The 18,492-nt window shown below is 37.6% G+C and overlaps 1 long non-coding RNA gene across 1 annotated transcript in view; it reads right to left on the minus strand.

Moving 5' to 3' along the window:
• Nucleotides 1-17,410, minus strand: part of LOC117295998 — a 51,004-nt gene extending 33,594 nt beyond the window's left edge. Inside the window, exons 1-2 of the long non-coding RNA XR_004519708.1 lie at nt 17,013-17,410; nt 10,140-10,856 (exon numbers count right to left, since the gene is read on the minus strand). This is a non-coding gene — a long non-coding RNA (uncharacterized LOC117295998). The remainder of the gene's footprint in view (nt 1-10,139; nt 10,857-17,012) is intronic.
• Between the last annotated feature and the right edge of the window lie 1,082 nt (nt 17,411-18,492).

Consider the following 18,492-nt stretch of genomic DNA (forward strand, 5'->3'; position numbering starts at 1 on the left):
ATGTCTATAAAAAAGCCATTACTAAAGTATTGGAACTATGTCGATTTTAAAGGGTACACCAACATACAGGTTCCATCCACTTTGCTACAATTATTAACAGTAAATAACGCTCAGGAATTCCCAAGATCCTTCACGGTGTGAAGCATCAGAGAGGCATGATTTTTGGTCTTTGGAAAAAAGTAGAAATATTTTATCCATGCATAGATCAGAAGAAGAATATGGTGCGTAATCAGAGTGTATATGTTGTTTATAAAACTTGTTATGCTAATCAAAGGAAGACGCAGTGCAGCTACGACAGGCACCCGGACTGCACATTGCTGCCGGGGCACACTAGCCACACACACATTCACCGTACCCACATATAAGTAGTCTATTTCAACATTGTACCCGTAATCCAATCTGATCTTCGATTCCGGCTGTGCTATAATTGGACTATGCGCCATCTACGCAGTTTTAAATCCCTGTGGTGTGAGATTGTAGACCCACATGCAATCAGACATGGGACTCTTGACACAACGCCCCTCACTTTAGGCAGTGGGCAGGACCTTCACTCGCGTGACGGAGAAGAAGAAGCTGTCAAGCAACCCGTGAGGGACGAACTACCTTTTACAAAGTCAATATGTGTACTGTTTACAGTGTTTAATAGTGCGCATGAGCAATACTAAAGCTAAGGTCTACAAGGTATTCTTCACTTAGGATAAACTGCCATAGATGGTCAAGCATTGGGCACAGTACGATTTTGCTAAAAAGGCGTTTACAGTGTCAAGACTGAACTTTGTCTAATTTCTATGCCATTTTTGAAGTGCTCGTGCCATTCATCATTATTTGACACCATTTATCTGTTTTTTAATACCTAATTTGACATGATGAAGAACATGAATAGTATACAGAAAGAACCGAGCTTGAATGGGAACCCTTAACCCCATGATCTAAAAATGCTATCATAAACCTGGACTCCAAGGAGTGGGTAAACAAAATCCCCTTGTTTAAGTTTGAAAACAAGACTGATATCATACAATCCTTGTTTCATCTTTGCGCCCATAAGTTAACAACGATATCCTGAGGTCAAAATTAACCAACAAAAAGTATCATGATATAATTTCCTAAACTTTCCACTTTGTTAAATCCTATTTTGCACGTTATGGATATTATTCTACAGGGAAATCCACTCTTCAGCTATCACAAGAGTGTCCGTCATTGAATATCGACTCGACGCTCTCGCGTTACTCCGGACTGTATATCAACAAAGTAAATAAATCTGACCCTTCGAAGCAAGAACGGGGCGTACTATTGTTGTGGATGCGTACAGCTATCTCCATAGTCAATGAACGGAGTGCGTAATGTGTAAAGTCATACTGGGAACACACAAAGGCACGTTCAAGCATAGTACAGGGCCCACTTTCATGGCTCTGCTTACAGCCGAAATCTGTGCTTGCTATCGCTATTCTTCGCTTACAACAGGGCAAGCGCCGAATTTCTGCACTACTTGTAGCTTAGTGTTACCTAAGAATGCAAAGTGACATGGAGTAGGAATGCACACAAGCAAACAATCTCCGCGAACCTTTGCAATACGCTTGATGTTAGCGCAGAATTCCCTGCTTACCCTAAGCGCCAAACCTTTGTTACAGTAAGCAGAGCTATGAAATTTGGCCCTGATCAGCAGACCCCACAGTTGCCATGCTGCTTTGTATCTTTTTCAAGTTGTATGGTACTAATTAGCATCCTAAATGAGGCCTACTTCTCAATGGATACTGTGCAGTCTTCAGATTCCAAATTACAACTGTTTACAAGAGTGTGAATCGCATCCAGTCATCAACCAACTTTGAATAGTTATCCCCTTTATGTTTACCCAAAACAGGTTTATTCTTTCGAGTTTAACTACCTAGAAGCAGGGTACAAAATTGCAGCCAAAATGCAAATGAAAAGCTTTTAGTGTAAACAACTGGGGAAACAGCACGATTTTATTATCAACACAATAAAGCTACTCTCAAGTCTGTCTTCCATGTAAGAAGAAAGAAGCACCCATTCCTCAAGGAGACAGGGACATGTTTATCTCTATCAGAATCAAGTCTGTTGCAATCTTAAGACGGGCATCCTTGAAAAGCAATCTTGCATTCTTTTTTCTTTTTTTCATAAAGTGCAGCACTTTAAATCAAGCATAGAAATAAAAGAGGGTACTTTAAGGAACCAATGCCCAATTTTATCACATGCCATTTATACACAAGATTGCTACACTGGACTGTCGACCCGAGGGGCCAGTGATTTTAGCTTTGTGACAGTAAAACTCAGGACCTGACAACTCAAACTGTCTTGTATTTTTCAATTGAACAATAATACATCTCTGTGTGATTATCTTAGTCTGGTAAACTTCAATTCTGTCAAGCATCAAAGTAGAGATGAAATAATTGCTTTGGGGTTGAACTAACAGGATTTGAACCAACAACCTCCTTTGTGGGGTTTTTATTTGATAAGATTTGGGGATAAAAAATAGAAAATGATGGTGCTTAAAAACAACACTAATTTGTGATAAAGCACTGTACATGTATATATACTCAGTGCTTTCCCAGAGTCATGGGGGGAGGGGGACACATCCACAGGAATTCTACTATGATGGGATTGGAACCCATGACACCAGTGGTGCATGACACATGCCATCCAAAGCAGTGTCTCTACAGAGACAAGAGGCCAGTTGAGTCCTGTACTCTCTAAATGTAAAAGAGTGAAAAACACCACTCATTACATTTTCGAGTTGTCCCTCATATGGCTCTTTAAAAAGAGTGGTGGTTATTTCACTCTTTTAGAGGGGGTTTCACTCCAGGACAGAGTGAAAAATCACTCAACAAGATGCAAACTTCAATTTAAAAGATTGGAAGACCACTCGAAAAAGAGTTGACCTTCATATGGCTCTTCAAAGAGTGCTTTTTCACTCTTTTGCATTTAGAGAGTAAAAAGCAGCGAAAATACATCATTTGTTTATTTACTTTTTTTTTTTTTTTAAACAGACAGGAATAAATGCAGCCCTTTCTAAACCAATAATGTCCCATTCCTTCAATCATGCCGAACCTTGTTAATGGAGCATGACCGACCATCACATAATATCCGGTATCTTACAATTATAGCCATTATATTAAATGTGGTTTAAGAATGTTTATCTACAGCGCAGTCAAGCATGAGTTTGGGTCCAAGCAGTTGATGTTATAAGAAATCATCTTATTACTCCAAGAATGTATATTAGTCAACCCAAACGCATCCAGAAATACTCAAGCTTATTATGGAACGCACAATGCATGAGTTTAGGGAAACCGTTTCTTTTACATATAATTTCAAATTAATTGCCTGAAATCAGTTGATTTTAAGGTAAATAGTGTAGAAATACAGTTTTCACATTATAGGCTATTCGTTAAGTTTGACAGGTAAATTGGTCAACTTGTTCAACAATACACAATTTTGTACCTATTTTCGAAAATGATATATTTTCCGAATCTTCTCCTTTTATCAAAAGACGGATTTTAATGCACAAGAAATTATAATAATTCATGAGAGAGTCTTGCAAATTACTATTCCCTCCGTTCCACGGATAACCTTATTCCGGTAATCTACCCACCCTGCTTTCGATTTGACCTCGGATAATCTCATTGCATGCATTAAATTCTGCCTGATATTTTCCATGATTTTGTTCTTCGCCCTGAAGTAGGGGGGGGACCCAGTGGAATTCCCATTAATAATGTAGCCCTGTGGATCAGTTCCCTGCATGGCATTTTGCAAGAATTAATACACCATTCAGGGTCGACACTTTCAGAAGAAACATGAAAGTGTAGGCTACATCATAATTTGACTCATCGCAAAATGTGATGTGAGTGCATTCCTGTAATACCAGCCGCACAGGAATTGCTAATGGGGCTGTGTTTATCAAAGAAAATGTTAATGGCGTCTTTAGGTATTAACCCAGTAGTGTACATGTAACATATCATTCAAGTACATGTACGGGGCATACATGTATATACGTTCTGCGTGAAGCCCACAACATGAACAGCTAACACATCTGTCTGCCCTACATGAAGGTTAAACCATCCCTTACAGAGTACATACAGTTGTGCAATATATATATTTTTTTAAAACAATATTCAAATTGACATGAAACGTGAGTACAGCGGTTTCCTTTAACAGTGGTCCGCTTACACCTTGAGGACAAAGCAAAATTCACTCTGAGTGGTCCGGCTGGCTAAGGTTGTTTAAAAAGCATCCCTATTCGTTTGAAATGAAGACCCAACTGGTCCTGCTGGCTAGTCACTATAACAAGTTATTGGCAACCCTTGGTTTTTAAGCACAATGCTTGTACAACACATTTTCTGCATCGTGATTGTGCACTTAAAGGGAAAAAACATGTTTGGTAGTTACTCCAAAAAAATTGTTTATATTAACTTAAAAACTGACTTGGTAAAGAGCATTGGAGAGCTGTTGATAAGACATTGTGAGAAACGGCTCCCTCTGAAGTGGCATAGATTTTGAGAAAGAGGTAATTTCTCAATAAAATAATAAAAGACTTCTAGCCAGAAGTCTTTTATTCCTATCTGAAAGCACACAAATTCGTCCAACAAGGGTGATTTTTCTCTCATCATTTTCTCGCAACTTCCAATTTAGGTAAATTTTTCACAGGCTTTTTATTTTATGCTTATGTTGGGATACATCAAGTGAGTTCTAAGACTGGTCTTTGACAATTACCAAACGTGTACCTTCCCTTTAAAGTGCCATTGAATAATGTTACACAAGAGAACTACTAATATAATAAAACTTTAAAAAAAAACTAAAATTGTAGGGTATGGATGTTTATGCACAATACGGATAATACAAGTAGACATGTTCAAGTAACCGTAGAGTTGGGCAAGCCTGATACTTCACGGAGGCAACATGATTGACTCCATGCCCCCTGGTCATTGCGGCCTTGGTGCCCTCGAAATGCTTCAGTGGAAATTTTCCTCATAGGGTGCCATTTACCAGGGAGAAAGTGCCCTTGCCCTTTCAAAAAAAATGAAGCATACAGGCCTGTAACAAGTGAATCAATCAATGAATGAAGTTTTAGTGTAAATGCTGCACTATGTACGTATCACGATGTACCTGTAGGCAGCATCATGGTGGTATTGATTAGGGAAATATGCTGATATGATTTATGCAGCGCATGACAGAAACATTATGAAGCATGTACAAAATATGTAGGCCTACTTGGTTCACATAGACATGTACACATCAATCAATTTGAACAGAATGGTGCACTAAAACATCTTTTAAAGCAAGTATAATTTGTCAGTTTTAACTGACAAACTATACTTATCATGTGAAAATAATGCATTCAAAATTATGGAATATCAATTAAGTTATTCCTGCCATTCCCCTACATACTGTATCATTAATATTACAGCACATAGACTCCTTTACAGACAGGCCGGAAGTGGTGATTATGATGCATTGTGGGTGAGTTTACGAGTAAGCTTTGCACGTTTTATGCGTGACGAACATCCCAAAACATCACATCCTATCCCAGAATGCATTGTTTTTTCCTATTTGTAAAGCGGTCTATGGTAGATGACTCAAAGCAACAATTGTGTCCTAACATTAACGGGTAGGCACTATTTTATACATGGCATCTTGTGTTCCTTTTTAGTATACAAACATCTGGGCCCAATTTCATGGTTCTGCTTACTGCCAAACTCTGCACTTACAATCATGATTCCCCACTTACGTGTAAGTGCGAATTTCTGCACTAGCGCAGAAATTTTGGCTTCTGCGCTAGCACAGAAATTTTTGCTTCTGCCCTAGCGCAGAAATTTTGGCTTCTGCGCTAGCACAGAAGCCAAAATTCGCAGATAACCCATGAAATACGCTTGTCGCGGAGCACAGAAATCCATGCTTCCGTAAGTGCTGATTCTGTGCTTACAGTAAGCAGAGCCATGACATTGGGCCCTAATTATGATGCGTGCGCCATTGTAATTATTTTCAAATGCATCCCAAGCCCAGTCATGGAGGAAGAGATTGCACAAAGCAATAGACCTGGGCCTATTTTCATAGAGGTGCTTTAGCAGGAAGTTGCTTTTAACAATTTTATGCAAAGCAAAAAGTAGCAGGATACCAGTCACAAACAGTAAACGTGCCATGGCATTTTGGCTGGTAACCTTATCTTGCACTGTAATTTTGTACTAAGAAATTTGGCCCAGGGCCCTGTTTCATATAGAGCTGCTTTCAATGCAAAAAAGTAGCTTAGCGCAAGAAAATTACGCTTACCAAAATAAGGTAACCAGTCAAAATATCTTTTCATGTGACCGGTATCGTGCTCATCTTTGCTTAGCCGGGACTTGTCAAGCATTATCTGCTTATTAAGCAGCTCTATGAAATTGGGCCCAGTAGATTACCGCAGAATACCCCGTACTATAGTGGTCATATTACTTCTAAGATATGCCAGTTATAATTCAATTAAAATGTTAATTGCTCATATATCTGTTTATGTACGGTGTGCAAAATGCCCACAAATGTATCTTCTAATAATGCAAATAAAACTAACTCATTGCACACATTGTTACATACACACCACCGCATGTACCTGCAGAAAAATGGGAGTAATTTATTTATGGAATCCCGTTTTAAACATACATACTGTAATGTACATGTGTATGCAACTCTAAAGGATAGCCTGTCAAACCATCTGGTAATGTTTAAATGTATGTTCATGTAAAGAACTAATGGAAGGATCCAGTCTAAAAAGTCCTGATCCACTCAGATCAGGCCAAGATTATGTACCGGCCATTCTGTGGGGTTTTCACAATTAATCAACCAATCAATCAATCAATCAACCAATAAATCAATCAATCAGTAAATCATTTAATAAATTTATAAGGAGCCAATCCAAAATTCATCGCATGTTGTAGAAGGGAGAATAAAAAAAAAAATTGAAGAGAAGTTTTGAACATGTATATTGTACTGGACTGCATACCCTGGATCTAGGGTAAATTCTTCCACATCCTGGGTGCAGCGATTGAAAAGGAACCAACCCCCAATGGAATGAACAAAAAACTACATTATTAGCAGCTGCTCGTATAGAGTATTTATGGGTGAGTTTGACAATAGAGATAAAATTAGATTGCTCTATGGTTTGACATGATTTGACAGAGCATTCGGGATTCTTTTCCTCGGAAACTCTGACATAAATTTTGTCAGGCGTTCCATTTGGGAAAAACCTCCATGTCATTTTGGGTATTAGCCATTTGTATTTCTAGACAAGTTTGAATTACCGTCTGCAGTTAAGCTTACCAGAGGTAAACATCAAAGAAAACAGACTGGTAAGTTCACTTTAGGCAGTCAGGTACATGTCCATGTAAATGTACATTAGATTCATGGAGGTTTTTTTTATGAGAAGACTAAGTGAGAGGACACGACTGACATTTATCCATGTGTGTGTTGCTTGTGTAAGTCTGTGATTGCATTACATTCATTACAAATAACCTTAATTACAAAATGCATTTTGATAAACAAAATAATGAAATTTGCAAAATTTGAGGTTTTTTGCACACATTGATTGCTTACTGCGATTAAGCTGGCTTCTCTTTCCAAAAGAAGGAAAACAACAGGCATGATCTAGATCTAAAACTTTACAATCAAAATAGTGAACATTGCATTATCACAATCAGGATATAATGGGACTGTTAGAGTTGAAGAGCAATAGCAGCCACTGGTTCTCTACTTGGTGACGGATATTTGGATACCAGCTATAATTTTGGCCAATTCTAAATTTTATGTCTACTTGGTGACCAATATTTGGATCACAGCTATAATTTGGCCAATTCTAAATTTTATGTCTACTTGGTGACCGATATTTGGATCACAGCTATAATTTGGCCAATTCTAAATTTTATGTCTACTTGGTGACCGATATTTGGATCACAGCTATAATTTGGCCAATTCTAAATTTTATGAAAGGTTTGATACATCATGTTTTAGCACAGTGACGGTCCACAATGCCCAGTACACTAAAGGTCTTTATATTCAAGGCCAGGCCAGTCTACAATATAATCAGCACAAAGTAGTTTCTATTTCATAGTGCTTTATTTCAAAGAAAAAATTGTGACAAATTGTCTCCTTGTTCATCAAGACAGTGTTTATGAACAGCACTTCCATGTAGTTATGAACAACAAGTATCAAATTTCAACCTAATACCTTCATAAAGCGCACCTACTGATGCTTAGCGAAGGCGTGCCCATGTACCTGCACTTGTCCCACATTAAAATGCTTTCAATGCCACACAGGCTGTAAATGTCAATGTCATTAAAACACAGAGATCTCAATTCAACCGATGACAGCCAGAACTTGCCAGGTGAATCCTGTAATGCTGTCAACAAAATAATGACCAACTTAACAAGGTTTCCCTTTGTTTTTAATATCTGGATGATACTTGCTGTTGTTTTAGTGCTTTTAATAAGCAGCACATCTGCAGGAAAAAACAACCCCAAAACAGAGAACTGAAACTTCCTCTCACACTTAAAGCCACTTCACACTTTCGGTGCCGGAAAAAAAAAGTTCACAGATTTACAAATAATTTACAGGGTTTACAGAAGGTAATGGTGAAAGACTTCTCTTGAAATATTGATCCATGAAATGCTTTACTTTTCGAGAAAACATTAAAAAATATCAATTCTCGATAGCGAGATTACAGATTTATTTTAAACACATGTCATGACATGGCGAAACATGCGGAAACAAGAGTGGGTTTTCCCGTTATTTTCTCCCGACTCCAATGACCGATTGAGCCTTAATTTTCACAGGTTTGTTATTTTATATATAAGCTGTGATACACGAAGTGTGGGACTTGGACAATACTGTTTACCAAAAGTGTATAATGGCTTTAATTCAATACTTAGCAGAAATTTTGCTGGTTTACAATGTACTTGGTTTGATGATGTTCCTGTTCAGGAACTCAGCAAACTCCCAAAAGGGAAATGCCGAGCTGGCAAAAGCCAACCTCTCTCATACAAACATTGGTTTATTGTCTATGATTATTAAAAGCACAAATCAATTAACTATGATTCAGTAACCAAAAGACAATACTTCTTCTTTGTCAGTGTGAAATCAGCAGTTAGCTTGGTAGATAGGATTCGAACCCTCACCAGTCTAACAGCAGACTAATCCAAGCAGTGTTCAACAACCAAATGGTCAATTGGTAACTAGAACTCTCTGATGACAGGCAACTGTTAAAACTCAATTGTTCACAATTTCGCAGAGGCTCAAAACAATAAAAAGCTTTCACACGTCAACCACCGATCCATCAAGCTCCGCATCATCAAAATCTTTGACATCACGACCACAAAAGCGTGCCCAAAAATCAAACAAACATTAGACATCTCAAAAACCCAGCATAATAACACACACAAACTGCAGCCATTTGGATTGCCGTGTTGTATCAAAATACAAGACGCAATCTAAGAATGAAATTTCTTCATTGTCTTCTCTATTCTTATTTGGCTCTAATAAGAGCATTGTGAATATCCAAATCCAGACAGTTGCTATGGAGGTTGGAAACTTTTGAATCAATAGATCGGTCTATTATACTTTTATTGCTCAAACAAAAACTTCATTGAAACGGATGTCCTGGATAATGGGGCTACAGGTAAAAGTATTTAAGATAAAAACTCAGGTGAGCTGAAGGTAGGAATTGATATTCCTCTTAAAACAGTCTTAAGTTGTAGGAAGGATGGAAACATAGGCAAGAGTTCCAAAGAGATGCAGTTGCTGAAATAAAGCTGTTGATACCTTGCTCTCCTTCTCAGTACACCAAGGGTGTATGGGTGAAAAGAAGCAGAAAGCCTGGTTTCACACTCAAACATCCTTTTTTTTCCCTTTGTTGTGCATTGCATCATATCGCAAATACCCATTGCGCAAGGTCTAACTGTTGAATGAGGTGCATACTGGTCTAGCTAGAGATCAAACTTGAGCACTGGCTAGACCAGCATACACCTCATTCAACGCTTACAGCGCACGTACGTACCAAGTATTTGCGATAAGGTCTATGACAACTGTGTGACATGCTTTGGAGAAAATGGTTGTTAGTATTACAATACAAATACGGCAAAACACAGTTTAAGCTAAAATGGCCATACCTCATCATAGCGATCAAAGGATGCTCCATTTAGTAGGCCATCAGGGACGGTTGTCTGCCACTGGAAGTCATACAATTTAGCCATTCTGGCAAGTAGGTTCTGGCTTCTGCCACAGTGGTCTCTAGTGCATCAGTTATCTCAATGTTTACAACGGATCTCCCCGTAACACAACGTGATCCTTCTGGGTGAATCTAAAGTCCGAGAGCACTCAGCTAAGATTGTGGTCTTTGGCAGAAGGATCTGAAATAAATGTTCAGGCAATCTGGAGTTTGTCTGTTTGGCAAAGGGTACTGCTGCCTATCATGTCGACCTTTCTAAATGAATGGTGGCATCATCCCACCCACTCCTTTTACCAAATTACTCTCCAAGGCCACTCTCCTCTCAATAACAAGTGCGTTGGGCCACGGCAGTCTGTTCTCGCAGGCTACGGAACCTCAACAATCGGCTACTACACATGCAGTAGAGCTACCAACAGAGCTTGCCCTTCCCCTATCTGATGATCAACACCTTACAGGGGATTTATCTTGGGAGAGTCTTTCTCGTCGCCCACATGTGGGTGGGGAGAAGATGACAGGCTTTTGCCAGGTGTTAAGAGTCGAGGACGCGGTCCCGTGTCAATGTCCCCTGACGTTGCGCTTCTCAGGTCTCTGTTGCCAGCCCAAGGCCCTTCCGCATTTGGAGGAAAACCCAGGGCGACGTTACAGCACCGGAAAAACCCTGCAAGGGGAAAGACAATACATTATTTAGACTTGTAATACATCATGGAGAAGTACTGGGATCTGTACATTCTTAGAAAACAAATAACCTCATCCGGAAGTTGTATTTATAATGAATTGATACATGTATCATACACATTTTTGATGCTGTTGTATGATTAGAAGAGAGAGAGTTCACCTTGTGTATCTGGGAAACAACCTTTCTGTAATCAATGACATTGACACACAAGGTCTTATCTTGGCACATTTGACATTTTCTACAAGGTCTCAGCGTATGTCACTTTGTGTTCCTGTGTTACAATAGTAGCTTTCTACGGACATGTAGGTAGCCAGCAGTGGCTATTGCTACTGCCTCTGCATGTTTTGCTCATTGTGAATTCTAAATCACAACTCACGATCTGTACAACTAGTCACAGAGATCATTTTAAAGGCGATAAATTGATGATCTTTCTATAGGTGTGGTTCTAACTCACTAATTCAGCTGAACAAGCAGCAATCATTTTTCTAAGCAAATAGGCCTACATGGGGTCTTAGCCTACTGATTTTTAATTAAATGGTAGTCAATTCACATCCATGTCATGGCTAGTTCCTCTACTATCATTCACCTCATCAATTAAGAACTTCTAATTTATAATTCGCTGACAGGTTGATGACCGGAAGTGTAATTTCAAACAGGGTAGGGGGTGGGCTTATACATCAATGGATAGTCAAAGGAAGGACAAGGCCAAATAACTCATGGCCAAGAACCATTAAAGTCTTTGAAAGGAGGTTCACCATCTTGCGTGGTCATCTGTACAGTATTAATTGCAATTTCACCCAAGGTATCCTTTAAGATGTGACTTGGGTCATCACATGTTTACAAGACAGCCACCGAGCCTTGAGGCATCCCTGCAGGCAAAGTTGTACACAGCGCAATTAAAGAAAAATCATATACCAACTTTTGATTATGAAGAAAGGGGCACATCTCAAAACTTGCTCAGTTGTTATTGTTAAATTCTTGATTTTATGCGGAATTTATTAAACAAAATGTGAATGTTTCCCTTAAGAATTTATGTAGTTTTTATTAATATCAAACGAAATGTGAATTTCCCCATTACACCTGTGTCATATCTTGCTTGCCACAAAAGCTCTGGAATGTACAAGGTCACAAGGTCACAAGGTAACCAAAGGTAACCCAAGGTAAACAAAGGTTACAAGGTCTATGTAGCAATGATTTTGAATCTTTAAAGGCAGTGGACACTATTGGTAATTACTCAAAATAATTATTAGCATAAAACCTTACTTGGTAACGAGTAATGGAAAGCTGTTGACAGTATAAAACATTGTGAGAAACGGCTCCCTCTAGAGTAACGTAGTTTTTGAGAAATAAGTACTTTTCCACAAATTTAATTTCAAGACCTCAGAATTAGATCTCGAAATCAAGCATCTCAAAGCACACAACTTCGTGTGACAAGGGTGTTTTTTCGCAACTTCGATGACCAATTGAGTTAAAATTTTCACAGGTTTGATATTTTATGCATATAATGTTGAGATACACCAAGTGAGAACCACTGATCTTTGACAAATTACCAATAGTGTCCAGTGTCTTTAAGGTTACAGATTACTTTAATCCAAGAAAATTGGTTTGTCAATGCCTAACAATAAGCCTAAAACAAATGCTGACTATGTTTTAATTTTTCTTGTCAGATGAAATTGTGTTTGTTGGTTATATTTTCACTGCCTGGTCACAAGCAAGGAGCCACTTTGGAACTAGATTTGAATGGCGTCTGGTACATTACCTCGCTCATACAAATTAGTGTTCAATTGGACTTCCTCAGACTAACTCCAGTGTTGCTATGTCACATGAGTAGGGCAAGCTTTTGCATCTTTTTTTTAGTTGCATACGAAACGTCAATCACCGGTAAACAAATTTGAAGGCTGAAATTACTGTGAAACAATGGATACTAGTCTTTGCTAATCGGGAGGTTGATACACTGAACCCTGTCTGGACCCATCGATGCAACTTTTGCTACAGTTTTTAGTCTGAAAATTCAAATTCAAGTTGCTGTGCTTAACAGACAGTATTCAACTGCAAAAAACTCATAATATAGGCCCCATAGGCTAAATAAGCGATACAAAACTGTGAAACTGTCCTCATTGAATGTCTTCATTGTATGTGCTCAAGTCTGTCAAACAAAAATGAAACGCTACTATAGAGAGCAGTGTAGTTTATACACGCCTGCATAGAAATCCATTGTGAGAGTATTCTTTTTAAAAAATGCAATAATCTGCACAAATTCTCCATAACTTCAAATTTGCATACATTTCAGTGGAAACCATCAAAGCCTGAAGCAACCAATGTTCTTTGTATAAACTTTCTATTTTTTTTTTATATTATTAAAATAATAAAATATAATATCAAAATTTTGGGGGGGGGGTGTTCTCTCAGAGAAATACCACTCAACAAGAAATTACAAAACTATTAATAAAAATAGATCTATCAGTGCGGCTGCATAAAAATCTCTAATAAAAAAGGTGACCAGGACGATCAATGATCATTTTTTTAAATGACGTTGTTCGAAAATAATCTCATTTATGCCAATTTATGCAGCTAAAAATACCAGCAAAAATAGAGTACAAACGAATTTCCTTCTCCAAATAAAATATTTTAAAAATGACAGGAAATTCTATACCTCATTGATTTTCCATACATAAACCCTCATAACAACAAAAAACTCTGTAATGTCAGTTGCTTACTGTCTGCTGTGCTGTACAATGTGCTTGACTTGTGCAAGCAAAGTATACAGACTAGTTGCAATAATGTAACCCTCCTGCCGACCGGCGGAGGGTTACATAAATTGCAACTATTACAGACATTATATGCAGACTTGCAGCAAGTATGTGTGGATACTATTATAGAAAGTTAGTGAATCTTTGTGATATTTAGATGCTTGTAATATTGTTTTATTTAATTTTTGTCACAGCATGTCTACTACATAGTGTCTCAAAAAAACCTATAGATACACTTTTGAAATGGCTGCCGAATAAAAAGTGTATGATTCTAGAGGAAAAGGTTTAGGTGTATGGATAGCTAATGGTCTCAACTTTCACATGACACCCAAAAGTCCGAAAGTATTTGATGATTGTGTGAACACTGCTCACTTTTGTGAAGGGTTAAAAATTAGGCTGCGCAGGAATTAGCCTTCCCTTTGTGAGAGGTAGTCCTTTGTAGCTTACAACATTCAATCCAAGATTTCGGCTATACTTCGGGTCAATGGGTAACTTTAAGAAAGTAGCCAACATCTGTGACATTATTCCTGTTGTCAACAAGCCGTATTTGAATTATCAATTTACTTAATCCCCACCTGATCATTTAGAAAAAAATAATGAAATGTTCAATTCATCTTACAATGACTGAAATGTGGGGTGAAGGTTTTTATTCAAAGTCACAGATGTGAAAAAAACACAGTTTGTAACTTGGCAGTTGCAACATGTACCATCACCCCATCCTGACTCCCTTGATCACACCACCGAGTATACCTGGGAAAGTTACAATGCTACAAGAACAAAAATGCAATTCGAGTTCACTCATGAATTAAAAACAAATTGTTTAGTAAACCATAAAAGTCACTCAGCAAACCCAAACTGATCGCATTTGATCATGAATTTATCAAGGAAGGCCAATTCCTGCACAGCCTATTTTCATACCCGTACCCTTCACAAAAGTGAGCAGTGCTCACCCAGGCAGGACATATTTTCCTGACTTTCTGGTGTCATATGAAAGTTGAGACCATTAGCTATCCATACACATAAACATTTTGCCCCAGAATCGTATATTTTTTATTCGGCAACCAATTATCTTGCAGTTTTATATGGCACTGAGCTTTCTGTGCTAAAAGATCAGAGAGTATATAAATATATCAACTTTCATACATTTCGCCGAAAAAACGTTCCTAAAGATGTAATGTAATTGTAAATTTGTAAAAATATTTGACCCCCATATAATAATAAATAAATTTATAAACAAAATAAAATGATTAATAATAATACTAGAAATTGACCTCAATATCATCAAAGTGGGTCTAATTCCCTTTCAAGGCACAGGTTTGCTTGAGCAAGGCACTCTTGAAAGCATACTTTCTTGGATGCATAGTTTGGGACCCTCAGAGAGCTGAGATAGTATCATATTGGGTCTACCCCTTAGAGCTAACAATATATGCAGCATATGAAGGGAGTATTTGCATATTGCACAATTTGCCCTTGATCTTATTCCACGACCTATGAATGAGTGTTTTCATGGGTCCACATCCGAAAACCATTACCCTCTTTGGTTCAACCCTGCCATATAAAGTACATTGAGGTGAAGTTTTTTGTAATGACATTGTGAACATGATAATGTACATGTAGGCGTCCATGTATTGTAAATGAAATTCTTTTAACAGATTATGAAATGACTTAAAATTTACTAAAAATTTTGGTCGATGCTTTGCAGTCAACTGCTTTAAGAAAAAGAAAAGTTTTTTTATTATTCATACTTTGTTTTTTACTACTTTTTTATATGAACTAATCAGAGATGTTTGAATGATGATAAAGGGAAACACTAACAGAAAGACCAGAACTGTTGCCTAAAATTAAAAACAGTAGCTTCAAATTAATTTTGAAAAAAAAAATTGTAACCTAAATTCAAGGGTTTCAATTACATACAGTGTATGCGGCATATTACATATGTTCCACCTACGTAACATGAATTGCTCAGGGGAAATTTACTGTGCAGATCACAGTCCGTTCATGTCATAGAAAATCAACATGGTGCAAAGTAGTTGGCAAGCCCCTTCTATTCTAATAATGTTAACTGAGAAATCTCCATAAAAAAAAAACATCTGATAGTGCAATATTGCACCTGCAAGATCGAGTGAACATTAAAAAAAATCGTACTTTATATGGTGGTTGAAGATATCCATGTAGTCATATCGTCACAAATTGACCTTGTAGTAGGTAACTAACTAGTGAAAACAACTGACATTCATCTTTACAGTCAATTGCATAAAATAAACCTATCCCTAGTTTTAATATTTTACATCCAAATTAAAACATTGATCAAATATTCAATAAATGATGACAAATTAATGCAGAAAAGACATCACATTAAAATTTGATCAGGGGACTAGTGCCGCTCCACATACCGTCAACCTAAAGCAGTAGACACCTTCAATAATTGTCAAAGACAATTTTTCTCACTTGGTGTATCTCAACAATGCACAAAATATCGACAAACCTGTGAACATTTTAACTCAATTGGTCGTCGAAGTTGCCAGATACTAATGGAAGAAAAAACACCCTTGTCCCACAAAGTTGTGTGCTGTCAGATGCTTGATTTTGGGACCTCAAAATCTAATTCTTAGGTCTTGAAATTAAATTCAAATATTTTAGCGGAAAATTACTTTTTCCACAAAAACTATATAACTTCAGAGGGAGTTGTTTGTCATAATGTTTTATACTATCAACAGCTCCCCCATTACTTGTTACCAAGTAAGTTGTTATTTATCAATTATTTTTAGTAATTACCAATAGTGTTCATTGTCTTTACCAAACATGACAAAGTGCGCCTGTATTTGTTTACATAATTCAGGATGACATAGTTTTGTTCAAGCTATTTTCAGACAGTAAGGTATCGTTATTCAATTAAATAACACAAGACCTTCGGACCTGTGTCAGGCCTCGAGTTTACTGACCTCGTAGCTCGAATAACCGGCAATCAGTGTAAATTTCAAGACCTAAATCCTGTTCCCAAATTTGTTTTATTGAAACATTCATTTCAAGTAACCCCCTTCGCATGTCATTCACAAAACAAAACAAAATATTTATTTGGGGATACATTAATCTTTGACCAGACATTCAAATGAATAGAATTATTTGCCATATTTATCAACAAACCTTTGCATCACTGATTCTGAAGAGACGACCACCATAGAGTAAACAAGAGTAATCTAAAATGTTATATTATTAATAGTACTATATTACCAACGGTTGTCCACTTCAAAATAAACCCCTAATCAGTTAATCTGCCGATGTTTTGTTTTGTATTTTCCTCGCGCTGACTGTATCCCAGATGACTACATAAAAACGTACACACCCACATTCAAGTGCAGTCGCGAAGACGAGAACAAAATATAATTACCTGCCTACGTCTCACGGTGATGGAAATCCATTTTCTATCAACTCCGAAATACACAGCTCGTCTTTTATCACAGAAAACAAAAACAGCAAAATATCCAAGAACTGTTACTATCTGTTTTCCACTCGCAGCAGAGCCAGGACGTTGTTGACCAGGGTCTAGTTGATACTGGAAGTGGAGGGTTTAGCAATGAAGTGAAGGGCGAGAAGACCAACTCGTGAGACGAAGAATTTCCGTTCTAGGTCAAAAAGAAATGTCTGTATTTCAGAAATGGCCGCACCACTTCATCAACTGGATGAACGCAAGCCAGCATCTACAGCAGAGAGCAGGCAGGAGATGGAGAATTAGAAAAAAGTGGACGATGATGACGCTAGTGCCTCCTCTCTTCGAACGAAACTCAACCTCCGCAAAACAGTGCTACATGAACTCCCACTGCATGCACAGAACGTTCAGTGATTATTTGGCCTGATACCTGCACTTGTTTTTATCCTCAACGTGGGAATAGAACGTTCACTGGATCTGTTTAGGTCGGGGTACCAGACAGTAATTCATCGACTCATCGATCGTCAAAAATAAATGCAGTGCGGTGATAGCGCCACCTTGCGTTAATTGAAAAACACAGGCAGTTGAGACGGACGGGGTTGTAAAACAAGCGAGAAAAAATAGTATGAAAAAAAAGATGCTGTGGAAATTCTTCGAATACTTCAATACTTTTCAGCGAAATAGTGGATATGTATTGAGTGTATCATCGCAAACTATAATCACGAGGTGAAATCTGAACTATTTAAAGACGCGAAGCCGAGTGAAATAAACACGAGCCACTGATTTCATTTTTGTTTGTAGATACTCTCTCACATTGAAGTTTATTTTCTTGTCATCTGATTTTTTCTCTCACAAAGTACATAAGATAGACTTTAAAAAAACACCATGTAGGACACCATACATACAGAAATGGGGTGTCTGCCATGATACGAATTTGCCGCGTCGGACCAACTTTGACAAACTGTGTTACGACAGCGTTCAGTGCGTCCTATATTATTATCCATATAGGATTCATAGTATAAGAAATTTTGGTGTCTGAAAAAAAAATTATGTCTGACACACATTCCAACAATTAACGACAATGATCTGTGTTCAGTGATAAGGTATGTTTATATATATTTTTTTTATTTGTCAACAGCTAAGCATCATTTATTTTTGTGCGTAGAAAGTTATATTTTCAGTTTGTTTATTAACTATATTAAAGTTTGTATGCCTACTCCATTTACTGTTGAATAATTGTTGCGTTTCAAACAAAGTACACAATTATGACAGCAACTTGATGCGATCTCTCCCCATAAAAAGAAGAAGATTGAAACCGCTTGGAAACTAAAACTTACAACGTGATGCTCTGTAAGGGCGCCCCTTTCTATTCTTTACATTCCTATGTTACCCATAGAGCTTATTATATTGCTCTATGACCTTCACAGAAACTGGTGAACCT

The sequence above is a fragment of the Asterias rubens genome, chromosome 1, assembly GCF_902459465.1.
Source record: "Asterias rubens chromosome 1, eAstRub1.3, whole genome shotgun sequence".
NCBI classification, from domain to species: Eukaryota; Metazoa; Echinodermata; class Asteroidea; order Forcipulatida; family Asteriidae; genus Asterias; species Asterias rubens.